Source organism: Pleurodeles waltl, chromosome 8 (assembly GCF_031143425.1).
Source record: "Pleurodeles waltl isolate 20211129_DDA chromosome 8, aPleWal1.hap1.20221129, whole genome shotgun sequence".
Lineage (NCBI taxonomy): Eukaryota > Metazoa > Chordata > Amphibia > Caudata > Salamandridae > Pleurodeles > Pleurodeles waltl.
The window spans coordinates 179,976,151-179,991,862 of record NC_090447.1 but is presented as its reverse complement, the minus strand read 5'-3'; the positions used below and the strand labels follow the sequence as shown (position 1 = coordinate 179,991,862).

The 15,712-nt window shown below is 48.7% G+C and overlaps 1 protein-coding gene across 1 annotated transcript in view; it reads right to left on the bottom strand.

The window, feature by feature from the left end:
* The window catches only part of PAXBP1 (PAX3 and PAX7 binding protein 1), a 336,981-nt gene that overhangs the window by 271,580 nt on the left and 49,689 nt on the right, over window positions 1-15,712 (bottom strand). The gene's annotated exons all lie outside the window — the stretch shown is intronic.

The window sequence follows — 15,712 nt, the reverse complement described above, 5'->3', positions numbered from 1 at the left end:
CGTGGATCAGTCTGGGCAAAAAGATGCTGCAGGTGAAGCCGGAGGACCCAGTCTGGGTGAACCAACCGGGTGCAATCGGTCCATGCGATGCTCAAGGACATAGTGACACCAGTAGTTCTGTTCTCCTCTGTCCGAATCATCCGGGTGCAGAAGTATAAGGAACCGCTGGGTTTCCATCACCGGTAGCGGTCGCCGTAGAGGGGACCTGCAGAAGGGGACTGCAGACAAAGACTGGAGATCCAATCCGTCTGAACCAACAGGTGGGCTCAGGTCTCATGAGGCACAGGGAAGTAGGGACACCAATGATTCTCTTCTCCTCGGTCCAAGGCGACCAGTTGCAGTGGACCTTCGGGTGTCCGTCACCAGAGGTAGTAGCAGTAGAAGGGTGTCCAGGTTCAGTGGTGCTGTCCGACACCGGGTTTTGTCAGTCTGGAGTCCTCACAGTGTCTCTAGGGGTGCCTGCAAAACAAAAGGGAAGGAGGTCTGTTACACTCTGTGAGCTCCTTGTGCGGAGGTAAAGGCTTCTAGTCTTCCTGGGCTTTTGGAAGTTTCGGAAGCTGGAGGACAAGGCGTCTTTCTCTCTATTGTCGAAGTAAGCAGGCAGGCTGGCAGGGCTGGCACCAAGTCCATCACTGGTCTTCAGTTCTTGACTTTTGCATCTCTGGAGTGTCCATCTTCTTCAGGTCAGCAGGACTAGATTTTCTGGCATCAGAGGCTCACCTAAGCGCTTAATTTAGGGGAGAAGGGGGTAGTAGCCAATAGGCTACTTACCCCGCCCTCCCCCCGAGGTCACTATGCCCTCCTAAATGACCACTTCCTGTGGAAGTAGGGATAATCCTGCCCCAGAGTTCCTAATAAGGTCATCACCAAAATGGCAGATTTCTAAAATTCGTATACACATCTTGTATCCCACCTTAGGCGAGAGTGGGCACACCACTCTGACTACTAATTGTCATGCCTGTCCAGGTGCCAAATGGGCCTTGAGGCAGAGAGGGAAGCACCTCCCTCGTGCAGGAAGCCAGATCTGTATACAAAGGCTTGTGGGGTAATTTGAAGCCAGCTGCCTTGGAACTCAGATTTGCAGGTCATCCTGTTGGGTAAGGTGTGTAAACACCTCTCCCAAAGCAGGCTTTATTCCTGACTCCTGACTGCCCAAGAGCAAAGGCTCTCAGCCCTCGGGGGTAAGAAACCTGTCTGTTGGAGGCAGGCTGGCTAATACTAGTCAGTCAGCACACTGGGAGCTGCTAGGGTTTTGGGGGTGGGGTGGCACCTCTAAGGTGCCTTCTGGGAGCATGTATTAATAAAGCCATCACTGGAATCAGTGAGGGTTTATTAATACCAGATGTAGGAAGTTGGCTCTGTATGTGCTATTTCAAAGTAAGGAATAGCATGCACAGAGTCCAAGGGTTCCCCTTAGAGGTAAAATAGTGGTAAAAATAGATAATACTAATGCTCTATTTTGTGGTAGTGTGGTCGAGCAGTAGGCTTATCCAAGGAGTAGTGTTAAGCATTTGTTGTACATACACATAGACAATAAATGAGGTACACACACTCAGAGACAAATCCAGCCAATAGGTTTTTATATAGAAAAATATCTTTCCTTAGTTTATTTTAAGAACCACAGGTTCAAATTCTACATGTAATAGCTCATTTGAAAGGTATTGCAGGTAAGTACTTTAGGAACTTTAAATCATAAAAATTGCATGTATACTTTTCAAGTTATTCACAAATAGCTGTTTTAAAAGTGGACACTTAGTGCAATTTTCACAGTTCCTAGGGGAGGTAAGTATTTGTTAGTTTTACCAGGTAAGTAGGACACTTACAGGGTTCAGTTCTTGGTCCAAGGTAGCCCACCGTTGGGGGTTCAGAGCAACCCCAAAGTCACCACACCAGCAGCTCAGGGCCGGTCAGGTGCAGAGTTCAAAGTGGTGCCCAAAACACATAGGCTAGAATGGAGAGAAGGGGGTGCCCCGGTTCCGGTCTGCTTGCAGGTAAGTACCCGCGTCTTCGGAGGGCAGACCAGGGGGGTTTTGTAGGGCACCGGGGGGGACACAAGCCCACACAGAAATTTCACCCTCAGCAGCGCGGGGGCGGCCGGGTGCAGTGTAGAAACAAGCGTCGGGTTTGTAACGGAAGTCAATGGGAGATCTAGGGATCTCTTTAGCGCTGCAGGCAGGCAAGGGGGGGGTTCCTCGGGGAAACCTCCACTTGGTCAAGGGAGAGGGACTCCTGGGGGTCACTCCTCCAGTGAAAGTCCGGTCCTTCAGGTCCTGGGGGCTGCGGGTGCAGGGTCTCTCCCAGGTGTCGGGACTTTAGGTTCAAAGAGTCGCGGTCAGGGGAAGCCTCGGGATTCCCTCTGCAGGCGGCGCTGTGGGGGCTCAGGGGGGACAGGTTTTTGTACTCACAGTCTTAGAGTAGTCCTGGGGTCCCTCCTGAGGTGTTGGATCGCCACCAGCCGAGTCGGGGTCGCCGGGTGCAGTGTTGCAAGTCTCACGCTTCTTGCGGGGAGCTTGCAGGGTTCTTTGGAGCTGCTGGAAACAAAGTTGCAGCTTTTCTTGGAGCAGGTCCGCTGTCCTCGGGAGTTTCTTGTCTTTTCGAAGCAGGGGCAGTCCTCAGAGGATGTCGAGGTCGCTGGTCCCTTTGGAAGGCGTCGCTGGAGCAGGATCTTTGGAAGGCAGGAGACAGGCCGGTGAGTTTCTGGAGCCAAGGCAGTTGTCATCTTCTGGTCTTCCGCTGCAGGGGTTTTCAGCTAGGCAGTCCTTCTTCTTGTAGTTGCAGGAATCTAATTTTCTAGGGTTCAGGGTAGCCCTTAAATACTAAATTTAAGGGCGTGTTTAGGTCTGGGGGGTTAGTAGCCAATGGCTACTAGCCCTGAGGGTGGGTACACCCTCTTTGTGCCTCCTCCCAAGGGGAGGGGGTCACAATCCTAACCCTATTGGGGGAATCCTCCATCTGCAAGATGGAGGATTTCTAAAAGTTGGAGTCACTTCAGCTCAGGACACCCTAGGGGCTGTCCTGACTGGCCAGTGACTCCTCCTTGTTGCTTTCTTTGTTCCCTCCAGCCTTGCCGCCAAAAGTGGGGGCCGTGGCCGGAGGGGGCGGGCAACTCCACTAAGCTGGAGTGCCCTGCTGGGCTGTGACAAAGGGGTGAGCCTTTGAGGCTCACCGCCAGGTGTCACAGCTCCTGCCTGGGGGAGGTGTTAGCATCTCCACCCAGTGCAGGCTTTGTTACTGGCCTCAGAGTGACAAAGGCACTCTCCCCATGGGGCCAGCAACATGTCTCTAGTGTGGCAGGCTGCTGGAACCAGTCAGCCTACACAGATAGTTGGTTAAGTTTCAGGGGGCACCTCTAAGGTGCCCTCTGTGGTGTATTTTACAATAAAATGTACACTGGCATCAGTGTGCATTTATTGTGCTGAGAAGTTTGATACCAAACTTCCCAGTTTTCAGTGTAGCCATTATGGTGCTGTGGAGTTCGTGTAAAACAGACTCCCAGACCATATACTCTTATGGCTACCCTGCACTTACAATGTCTAAGGTTTTGTGTAGACACTGTAGGGGCACAGTGCTCATGCACTGGTACCCTCACCTATGGTATAGTGCACCCTGCCTTAGGGCTGTAAGGCCTGCTAGAGGGGTGTCTTACCTATACTGCATAGGCAGTGAGAGGCTGGCATGGCACCCTGAGGGGAGTGCCATGTCGACTTACTCATTTTGTTCTCACTAGCACACACAGGCTTGTAAGCAGTGTGTCTGTGCTGAGTGAGGGGTCTCTAGGGTGGCATAAGACATGCTGCAGCCCTTAGAGACCTTTCTTGGCATCAGGGCCCTTGGTACTAGAAGTACCAGTTACAAGGGACTTATCTGAATGCCAGGGTGTGCCAATTGTGGATACAATGGTACATTTTAGGTGAAGGAACACTGGTGCTGGGGCCTGGTTAGCAGGGTCCCAGCACACTTCTCAGTCAAGTCAGCATCAGTATCAGGCAAAAAGTGGGGGGTAACTGCAACAGGGAGCCATTTCTTTACACAAGCCCCCCCCAGCCTACAGGCCAGGAGACTCAGCCCAAGCTGGGAGAGTCTTCCTAGTCTGTCAGGCGAGGAAGAGTAGGAGAAATAGGCTGGTTAGTTGCAGGGCCTACTCTGCCTTACATCCTTCTGTTCAGGTCATTCCCTTTGGGGAACTGACCCACTTCCACTGTGATAGGACCTAGTCTGAATTGCCTCTTGTCTGCCTCTTCAATGTCTCCACCCATTCTTTCTATTTTGGTCTTAGAGGTGTCCACCTCTGCTAACCTTATCTTGGCCAGGGTCACCCCTAGCTTACCCAGAGAGGTTACCCAGAGCTGGAGTAACCCCACCATGACCAATAGGGTCAGGGGGCCTAACTTGCCATTTGGCATGGGGTCAGACCAGCATGCTAAGGATAGTGCAGCCATAAAGGCTAACACCCAGCAGAGGCCACTGACAGCTGTCAGTGCCCAGAACCACACCTTTAGCTCTTCACCTAAAAGGGAAGGGGCTAAGTTACAGGCTTCTTTGGGTTCAGGTTGCCTGTCTGCTGTATTGGAGTGGGGGGTTACCACATCTTGTAGTAAACACCCTTCTTCCACTCTTTCTTCTGTTAGCTGAGGAGCCACCCACTCAGGTTTAACAGTTGCCTGACTAGCCAGGACTTCTTGTGGGTCAGGTTGGACTTTATCAGGGCCATTTTTGGAGTTCTCCCCTACTGGAGCAGAATCTCCTTGGCTTGCTGTAACCTTGGCTAAAGGTTGTCCACCCTTCCTACTCTGTTTTCTTTTCTTCTTCTTCTGGGGCCTGCTTGCATTTACTGCAGAGGCAGGACTTCCAGAATCCTTGGGAGAGGACTGGCACTGGACCAGGTTCTCTCTTGGGCTCTGACTAACCTCTGGGTAGTCATTTCCAAGGAGACAATCAAAGGGGAGGTCTGTACTGACTACTACCCTTCTCCAGCTAAGAGTGCCACCCACTTCTATGGGCACTAAAGCCACAGGCCTCTTAGTGACCCTGTCTAGGCTAACTCTTACCCTGGCAGTCTCACCTGGGATGTACTGGTTTGAGAGCACCAGCCTGTCATGCACAATAGTGTGACTGGCACAAGTGTCTCTCAGGGCAGTGGTTGGGATTCCATTCACCAGTAGGTGGTGGAAGTGTCTACTTCCCTCTGGAATCTCCAACTCACCTGTTGGGCCCTGTTTCCAGTTGAAGGCTAGGAAGACCTCCTCATCTGAGGAGTCATCTCCCATGGCTACACTGGTTACCCCTGGAATTTTGTTCTGGGGTTTGTTTTTGGGACAAGAAGTGTCCTTGGTGTGGTGCCCAGACTGTTTACAGTTGTGGCACCATGCCTTAGTGGCATCCCAGTTCTTACCCTGGTACCCACCTTTGTTTTGGGTTGTGTCTTGGGGCCCACCCACCTGTTCTGGTTTTTGGGGGCCTACAGAGGACTCTTTTTCTTTGTTTCTAGTGTCACCCACTTTCTCCTGGGGAGTTTTTGTAACCCCTTTCTTTTGGTCACCCCCAGTGGAAGTTTTGGTTACCCTAGTCTTGACCCAGTGGTCTGCCTTCTTTCCCAATTCTTGGGGAGAAATTGGACCTAGGTCTACCAGATACTGATGCAACTTTTCATTGAAGCAGTTACTTAAAATGTGTTCTTTCATAAACAAATTATAAAGCCCAACATAGTCACACACTTCATTTCCAGTTAACCAACCATCCAGTGTTTTTACTGAGTAGTCTACAAAATCAACCCAGGTCTGGCTCGAGGATTTTTGAGCCCCCCTGAATCTAATTCTATACTCCTCAGTGGAGAATCCAAAGCCCTCAATCAGGGTACCCTTCATGAGGTCATAAGATTCTGCATCTTTTCCAGAGAGTGTGAGGAGTCTATCCCTACACTTTCCAGTGAACATTTCCCAAAGGAGAGCACCCCAGTGAGATCTGTTCACTTTTCTGGTTACACAAGCCCTCTCAAAAGCTGTGAACCATTTGGTGATGTCATCACCATCTTCATATTTTGTTACAATCCCTTTGGGGATTTTTAGGATGTCAGGAGAATCTCTGACCCTATTTAAGTTGCTGCCACCATCGATGGGACCTAGGCCCATCTCTTTTCTTTCCCTTTCTATGGCTAGGAGCTGCTTTTCCAAAGCCAATCTTTTGGCCATCCTGGCTAACTGGATGTCCTCTTCACTGGGGCTATCCTCAGTGATTTCAGAGGTGTTGGTCTCTCCTGTGAGGGAACCAGCATCTCTGACTATTATTTTAGGAGTCAGGGTTTGAGGGACCCTGTCCTCCCTAGATAGGACTGGTAGGGGGGAATTTTCCTCCAAGTCACTATCCTCTTCCTCTGAGTTGCCACCCTCAGAGGGGTTGGCCTTTTCAAACTCTGCCAAAAGCTCCTGGAGCTGTATTTTGGTAGGTTTGGGGCCCATTGTTATTTTCTTTATTTTACAGAGTGACCTTAGCTCTCTCATCTTAAGATGGAGGTAAGGTGTGGTGTCGAGTTCCACCACAGTCACATCTGTGCTAGACATTTTGCTTCTAAAAGTTGGAATACTTTTTAAGAATCTACAACTGGTTCTAGAATCTAATTCAAACTTTTACAAACTTTTAAACTCTAAAAGAAATGCTAAACAGGATCTAACACAAGGCCCTAGCAGGTCTTTTAAGAATTTAGAAAACTTTTCAAATTGCAAAAATCAATTTCTAATGACAATTTTGGAATTTGTCGTGTGATCAGGTATTGGCTGAGTAGTCCAGCAAATGCAAAGTCTTGTACCCCACCGCTGATCCACCAATGTAGGAAGTTGGCTCTGTATGTGCTATTTCAAAGTAAGGAATAGCATGCACAGAGTCCAAGGGTTCCCCTTAGAGGTAAAATAGTGGTAAAAATAGATAATACTAATGCTCTATTTTGTGGTAGTGTGGTCGAGCAGTAGGCTTATCCAAGGAGTAGTGTTAAGCATTTGTTGTACATACACATAGACAATAAATGAGGTACACACACTCAGAGACAAATCCAGCCAATAGGTTTTTATATAGAAAAATATCTTTCCTTAGTTTATTTTAAGAACCACAGGTTCAAATTCTACATGTAATAGCTCATTTGAAAGGTATTGCAGGTAAGTACTTTAGGAACTTAAAATCATAAAAATTGCATGTATACTTTTCAAGTTATTCACAAATAGCTGTTTTAAAAGTGGACACTTAGTGCAATTTTCACAGTTCCTAGGGGAGGTAAGTATTTGTTAGTTTTACCAGGTAAGTAGGACACTTACAGGGTTCAGTTCTTGGTCCAAGGTAGCCCACCGTTGGGGGTTCAGAGCAACCCCAAAGTCACCACACCAGCAGCTCAGGGCCGGTCAGGTGCAGAGTTCAAAGTGGTGCCCAAAACACATAGGCTAGAATGGAGAGAAGGGGGTGCCCCGGTTCCGGTCTGCTTGCAGGTAAGTACCCGCGTCTTCGGAGGGCAGACCAGGGGGGTTTTGTAGGGCACCGGGGGGGACACAAGCCCACACAGAAATTTCACCCTCAGCAGCGCGGGGGCGGCCGGGTGCAGTGTAGAAACAAGCGTCGGGTTTGTAACGGAAGTCAATGGGAGATCTAGGGATCTCTTTAGCGCTGCAGGCAGGCAAGGGGGGGGTTCCTCGGGGAAACCTCCACTTGGTCAAGGGAGAGGGACTCCTGGGGGTCACTCCTCCAGTGAAAGTCCGGTCCTTCAGGTCCTGGGGGCTGCGGGTGCAGGGTCTCTCCCAGGTGTCGGGACTTTAGGTTCAAAGAGTCGCGGTCAGGGGAAGCCTCGGGATTCCCTCTGCAGGCGGCGCTGTGGGGGCTCAGGGGGGACAGGTTTTTGTACTCACAGTCTTAGAGTAGTCCTGGGGTCCCTCCTGAGGTGTTGGATCGCCACCAGCCGAGTCGGGGTCGCCGGGTGCAGTGTTGCAAGTCTCACGCTTCTTGCGGGGAGCTTGCAGGGTTCTTTGGAGCTGCTGGAAACAAAGTTGCAGCTTTTCTTGGAGCAGGTCCGCTGTCCTCGGGAGTTTCTTGTCTTTTCGAAGCAGGGGCAGTCCTCAGAGGATGTCGAGGTCGCTGGTCCCTTTGGAAGGCGTCGCTGGAGCAGGATCTTTGGAAGGCAGGAGACAGGCCGGTGAGTTTCTGGAGCCAAGGCAGTTGTCGTCTTCTGGTCTTCCGCTGCAGGGGTTTTCAGCTAGGCAGTCCTTCTTCTTGTAGTTGCAGGAATCTAATTTTCTAGGGTTCAGGGTAGCCCTTAAATACTAAATTTAAGGGCGTGTTTAGGTCTGGGGGGTTAGTAGCCAATGGCTACTAGCCCTGAGGGTGGGTACACCCTCTTTGTGCCTCCTCCCAAGGGGAGGGGGTCACAATCCTAACCCTATTGGGGGAATCCTCCATCTGCAAGATGGAGGATTTCTAAAAGTTGGAGTCACTTCAGCTCAGGACACCCTAGGGGCTGTCCTGACTGGCCAGTGACTCCTCCTTGTTGCTTTCTTTGTTCCCTCCAGCCTTGCCGCCAAAAGTGGGGGCCGTGGCCGGAGGGGGCGGGCAACTCCACTAAGCTGGAGTGCCCTGCTGGGCTGTGACAAAGGGGTGAGCCTTTGAGGCTCACCGCCAGGTGTCACAGCTCCTGCCTGGGGGAGGTGTTAGCATCTCCACCCAGTGCAGGCTTTGTTACTGGCCTCAGAGTGACAAAGGCACTCTCCCCATGGGGCCAGCAACATGTCTCTAGTGTGGCAGGCTGCTGGAACCAGTCAGCCTACACAGATAGTTGGTTAAGTTTCAGGGGGCACCTCTAAGGTGCCCTCTGTGGTGTATTTTACAATAAAATGTACACTGGCATCAGTGTGCATTTATTGTGCTGAGAAGTTTGATACCAAACTTCCCAGTTTTCAGTGTAGCCATTATGGTGCTGTGGAGTTCGTGTAAAACAGACTCCCAGACCATATACTCTTATGGCTACCCTGCACTTACAATGTCTAAGGTTTTGTGTAGACACTGTATGGGCACAGTGCTCATGCACTGGTACCCTCACCTATGGTATAGTGCACCCTGCCTTAGGGCTGTAAGGCCTGCTAGAGGGGTGTCTTACCTATACTGCATAGGCAGTGAGAGGCTGGCATGGCACCCTGAGGGGAGTGCCATGTCGACTTACTCATTTTGTTCTCACTAGCACACACAGGCTTGTAAGCAGTGTGTCTGTGCTGAGTGAGGGGTCTCTAGGGTGGCATAAGACATGCTGCAGCCCTTAGAGACCTTTCTTGGCATCAGGGCCCTTGGTACTAGAAGTACCAGTTACAAGGGACTTATCTGAATGCCAGGGTGTGCCAATTGTGGATACAATGGTACATTTTAGGTGAAGGAACACTGGTGCTGGGGCCTGGTTAGCAGGGTCCCAGCACACTTCTCAGTCAAGTCAGCATCAGTATCAGGCAAAAAGTGGGGGGTAACTGCAACAGGGAGCCATTTCTTTACACCAGATGTTTGACACCAAACATCCCTATCTTCAGTGAAGCCATCATGTAGCTGGGGAAGGCCTACGGACCAGTGTCCAGCACATGCACTTAGAATGTCTTCCCTGAACACTCATTATGTATGAGAATCGACTAAGACATAGCAGGAGGATATCTGGTCTTGCAGATATGTCCACACATGTAACATAATGCACCCTGCCTTGGGGTTGTAAGGCTTGCTGCAGGTGTGACACACACTGCAGGCAGTGTTAGGGGACATGGCACACAGGCTGATGTTGCGTTTTCACTTTTAGCTGCACCAAAACACACAGTCTGCAATGGCAGTCTGCATGTGCTCGGTGAGGAGTCCCCGAGGGTGGCACAATACATTTCTGCAACCCTTGGGGACCCATGCCCTAGGTACCAGAGGTACCATTTACTAATGAATTAAAGGGGTGGCAAAGGTATTGTCAATTGAGAAACAACTGTACAGTCTTAGACAAAGATCTGGCACTGGGGACTTGGACTGCAGTAACCCAGTGCACTTTCAGTCAAAACTGCATCAATTACCAAGGCAAAAAGTGGGGGTGACCATGTCAAAAAGCAGCACTTTCCTACAATCCCTAGTGGGTTACAACCTCCCAACAAGCATTTGCAATGTAATCTTTCTTGCATTTGCTCGAGTTAGAGCTACTGGCGTAAATTCATAAATGGACTTTTCTTGTTATAAATTGGTCAACCCGGTCTCATAATTTTATTTTTCCAGTCACATAACTGCAGCGGCCCCGCATATAACTAAAGCACTTCTACTTACCTTCTTCCTCTATCTGCAGCCAAAAATGAAATTTTTGCTGTGCAGCATCCTAATTTAGATCTGCCATGCCAATTCAAATCAATAGAATACTACTTTCACCAACCCACCATACGAGTTGCTGGCTAGCTAACACAATATCGCCCCGCTCTCCCCCTCCCCTCCCAAAAAAAAAACAAAAAAAAGAAGGAGGATACGCACAAAGGAGTAACAGGAAAAATACACCAGAAGGGTCATCCAAACCCATCAACAGTGTTAAAACAGTCAGTGTATTAAGGATGTTATGTTGGCCTGAATCAAGGGCGTAACTGCGATGAGGAGAGGTTACTAAAACAATTACTATGCAAGCCAAATAAAAACCATTATCAGAAATAAAAACTTTTGGCATTAGACTGTAATGCTCAGAACAGCCCCTAGCGGACACCACAACGAAAATAGCATTTGTAACAAACATGGTCATGTAACCACATAGTTAGCCCCTAGACAGAATAACACCATGACAATAAAATGTCAAAGTAATGCACTGTAACAATATGTTTAGCCCCTAGTAGTATAGCGCACTACACATTTGTAGGTCTAGCAAGCCTACTGCAATGAAATTACAAACAAAGGCCTTTAAACACAAACTACTCCAAGCTGCAAAACAAATGTTACAACCATGAGAGTGCTTAAAGACACTGAATGGTGGGAGGGGGTTATTATTTTGGATTACCCACTAACCTAGTGCGAGGACCCAGATGTGCATATTGTGGTGAACGTTTTGAAGGTGGTATCATTGTCCTAAGACCACCATAGCCTGAGTTATGAGCAAAAATGTTTTGTAAAAGTAATGCCCTGCAAAGAATTATGCGGCAAGTTTGAGATGTCAACTAATGCTTTTAACAACTCGAGGACACTACAATGAAGATAACATTTGTAAGAAACATGGTCATGTAACCATATAGGTAGCATCTACAGGGCATGACCATAAATGGCAGAAAGTAAAAACCTTTATCAGAAACAAACTTTAGCATGAGACTGTAAATCTCAGAACAGCCCCTAGAGGACACCACAATGGAAATAGCATTTGTGACTAACATGGTCATGTAACCATATAGTTAGTCCCTAGAGGGTACAACCACATGACAAGAAAATGTCAGAAAGTAAAGCACTGTAACCACATATTTAGCCCCTAGAGGGCGTAGTGCCTTACACATTTTCTGAGCTAACAGGCCTACTGCAATGATATTGCTGCTTTGAGGATTTCTGTGTTTTTTACGTAAAGCATTTATTAATTACAAATGTTTTTTGTGAAAGCTATGGAATGAGAAGGGGAGAACCAAAAGAAATGACTCGTTCGGTAATAATGTGAACAATATTAACAGCGCTTCAATACGGCATATGGAGTTGCGAGCACCATGGAGCACAAGGGGAGAGACAAAAGGAAAAAAATAGTTTGCCTATGCTGAAGTAGATCGGCAATCGTGCAATAATTCATGTAACAGGGTCTGTCTGCAAGGCGGTAACAATATCACTCCAAGGCAGGACAAACAAAGCATTTACCAATGACATCAAATAATTTTTGAAAGACAAGCCCAGAAACAAGTGAAAGTGATGAGCGTGGCTAAAAGCCCAGGGATGTGTAATTTATTACAATGCCTACTTGCCTGTAGGACAAACTTGCTTGTCCTGTTAAAAACAAAAAATGTTTACCTTGCTAAGCTGCGTGATAGGGAAAGAGCAGGAAAGAGACAGATTTAAAATATGTATGGCGCATTCCTGTCTTTTTCCTGCATTGGCGTTCAATGTGCTGCCTAGCGCCAATGCAGATACCCTTGCACCATGGTGAAGGGGTGTCTGTGTTGTAAGTAGGATTGCTTTTGTGAAAGAAGGAGCATGTCAGGAAAACTATTGCCACTGTTAAGTTCGTCCCTCAGCAAAAACAATTACCCCTTTTCCTTGTACCCACGTTGGTTGCAGCGGCATCCTCACTCCTGGTGGCTCTTGCGGAGGCTGTTTTTAGAACGAGCTTCTTCAGGTTTAACTGCCACTCAAGTTGGTGGCCGCAAATTTTTGTATTGTCAGCGCTCTAGTGTTTCTACCTTAGTCTCGTGCTGAAGCTTCCCTCCAGCTGTTTCTCTCTGGGAGCTGTGCTCTTCAACTGTCATCCTGAGGAGAATGAGCAGTGTTCCTGAGGCGCTTGGCTTCATAGAGAATTCTTCCAGTTTTGAGTAATTAATTTTTTCTTGTTATGGTGTCCCTTCTGGAGAAACTGAATTTCTTCCTTCTTCCAACAACTGGCTACCGGCTTTCTGAGGAGAATTTGTTTTGGCTTAACAGAACTTCAAGCAACTGCAGTAAGGAATCCTTTTCTATGATTTCCAGACTTGTCAATATATATATATATATATATATGTACATATATATTCAAAAACTCTTCACCTTGCAGACTTGCCAGTCTTGGAGACAAACCTCAGTGCTCAGACTAATTCCTAGAGCCTGCGATTGAGAAAACTGAACCTTGAGAAGGAGTTTTCGTTTCCTGTAAAAGACATTAATAGATTGTATATTTGTGAAGCTTTGAACTGTTCTCCAGAGAACCTTGGAAACCTCTGATCCCTGGAGAAAAGAAGATATTAAGTTAACATTGTTCTCTTAGAGGCTAGTCTCTTGTAAGATCCAGGTTAGGAGAACGATTGAATTGGGTGAATGTGAATAGTTGAATGCACAGTAGGAATGTACTTAGCTATGCTCTTATCACCCGACTGTAGGTCCTTCCTTTAAAGAAATCCCAAAAAGAAAAAAAGGTGCAGGTTACAGAAGCACACACTGAATATCTTATCTTCAAGTGGGAAACACAGGCTGGAAACTGGATCTGGAGGCGGTATCTCTTTTTCTATTCTCATTCCCCTTTCCCCCTAGCGGATGCAGGGGTTGTAAGGAAATGGCTCCCTGTTGCAATTACCCCCCACTTTTTGCCTGATACTGATGCTGACTTGACTGAGAAGTGTGCTGGGACCCTGCTAACCAGGCCCCAGCACCAGTGTTCTTTCACCTAAAATGTACCATTGTCTCCACAATTGGCACAACCCTGGCACCCAGGTAAGTCGCTCGTAACTAGTACCCCTGGTACCAAGGGCCCTGATGCCAGGGAAGGTCTCTAAGGGCTGCAGCATGGCTTATGCCACCCTAGGGACCCCTCACTCAGCACAGACACACTGCTTGCCAGCTTGTGTGTGCTGGTGGGGAGAAAATGACTAAGTCGACAAGGCACTCCCCTCAGGGTGCCATGCCAACCTCACACTGCCTATGGCATAGGTAAGTCACCCCTCTAACAGGCCTTACAGCCCTAAGGCAGGGTGCACTATACCACAGGTGAGGGTATAGGTGCATGAGCACTATGCCCCTACAGTGTCTAAGCAAAACCTTAGACATTGTAAGTGCAGGGTAGCCATAAGAGTATATGGTCTGGGAGTCTGTCAAAAACGAACTCCACAGCTCCATAATGGCTACACTGAATACTGGGAAGTTTGGTATCAAACTTCTCAGAATAATAAACCCACACTGATGCCAGTGTTGGATTTATTACAAAATGCACACAGAGGGCATCTTAGAGATACCCCCTGTATTTTACCCAATTGTTCAGTGCAGGACTGACTGGTCTGTGCCAGCCTGCTGCTGAGAGACGAGTTTCTGACCCCATGTGGTGAGGGCCTTTCTGCTCTCTGAGGACAGAAACAAAAGCCTGCTCTGGGTGGAGGTGCTTCACACCTCTCCCCCTGCAGGAACTGTAACACCTAGCAGTGAGCCTCAAAGGCTCAGGCTTCGTGTTACAATGCCCCAGGGCACTCCAGCTAGTGGAGATGCCCGCCCCCGGGACACAGCCCCCACTTTTGGCGGCAAGTCCAGGAGAGATAATGAGAAAAACAAGGAGGAGTCACCCACCAGTCAGGACAGCCCCTAAGGTGTCCTGAGCGGAGGTGACCCCTGCCTTTAGAAATCCTCCATCTTGATTTTGGAGGATTCCCCCAATAGGAATAGGGATGTGCCCCCCTCCCCTCAGGGAGGAGGCACAAAGAGGGTGTATCCACCCTCAAGGACAGTAGCCATTGGCTACTGCCCTCCCAGACCTAAACACACCCCTATATTCAGTATTTAGGGGCTCCCCAGAACCTAGGAAACTAGATTCCTGCAACCTGAAGACGAATAAGGACTGCTGACCTGAAAGCCCTGCAGAGAAGACAGAGATACCAACTGCTTTGGCCCCAGCCCTACCGGCCTGTCTCCCCACTTCAAGAAAAACTGCACCAGCGACGCGTCCCCCAGGGTCCAGTGACCTCTGAAGCCTCAGAGGACCACCCTGCATCTAGAAGGACCAAGAACTCCCGAGGACAGCGGCTATGCTCCAAAGAAGAAACAACTTTGCAACAAAGAAACAACTTTAAAAGGACTCCACGTTTCCCGCCGGAAGCGTGAGACTTTGCACTCTGCACCCGACACCCCCGGCTCGACCTGCAGAGAAACAACTCTACAGGGAGGACTCCCCGGCGACTGCGACCCTGTGAGTAGCCAGAGTTCACCTCCCTGAACCCCCCCAGCGATGCCTGCAGAGGGAATCCAGAGGCTCCCCATGACCGTGATTGCCTGCTTCAAAAGGACCCAACGCCTGGTAAAGACACTGCACCCGCAGCCCCCAGGACCTGAAGGATCCGAACTCCAGTGCAGAAGCACACTGCACCCGGCCGCCCCCAAGCCACTGAGGGTGTACTTTTTTTTGCTGACTTGTGTCCCCCCCCCCCCCCCCCGGTGCCCTTCAAAAAAAAAAACCCGGTCTGCCCTCCGAAGACGCGCTTACTTACCTGCTGGCTGACTGGAACCGGGGCACCCCCTTCTCCATTGAAGCCTATGCGTTTTGGGCACCACTTTGACCTCTGCACCTGACTGGCCCTGAGCTGCTGGTGTGGTAACTTTGGGGTTGCCCTGAACCCCCAACGGTGGGCTACCTTGAACCCAACTTTGAACCCTGTAGGTGGTTTACTTAACTGCAAAACTAACAAACACTTACCTCCCCCGGGAACTGTTGAAAATTGCACTAAGTGTCCAGTTTTAAAATAGCTTATTGCCATTTGTGTGAAAACTGTATACGCTATTTTGCTAATTCAAAGTTCCTAAAGTTACTAAGTGAAATGCCTTTCATTTAAAGTACTGTTTGTAAATCTTGAACCTGTGGTTCTTAAAATAAACTAAGAAAAGATATTTTTCTATACAAAAACCTATTGGCCTGGAATTGTCTTTGAGTGTGTGTTCCCCATTTATTGCCTGTGTGTGTACAACAAATGCTTAGCACTACCCTCTGATAAGCCTACTGCTCAACCACACTACCACAAAATAGAGCATTACAATTATCTCTTTTTGCCACTATCTTACCTCTAAGGGG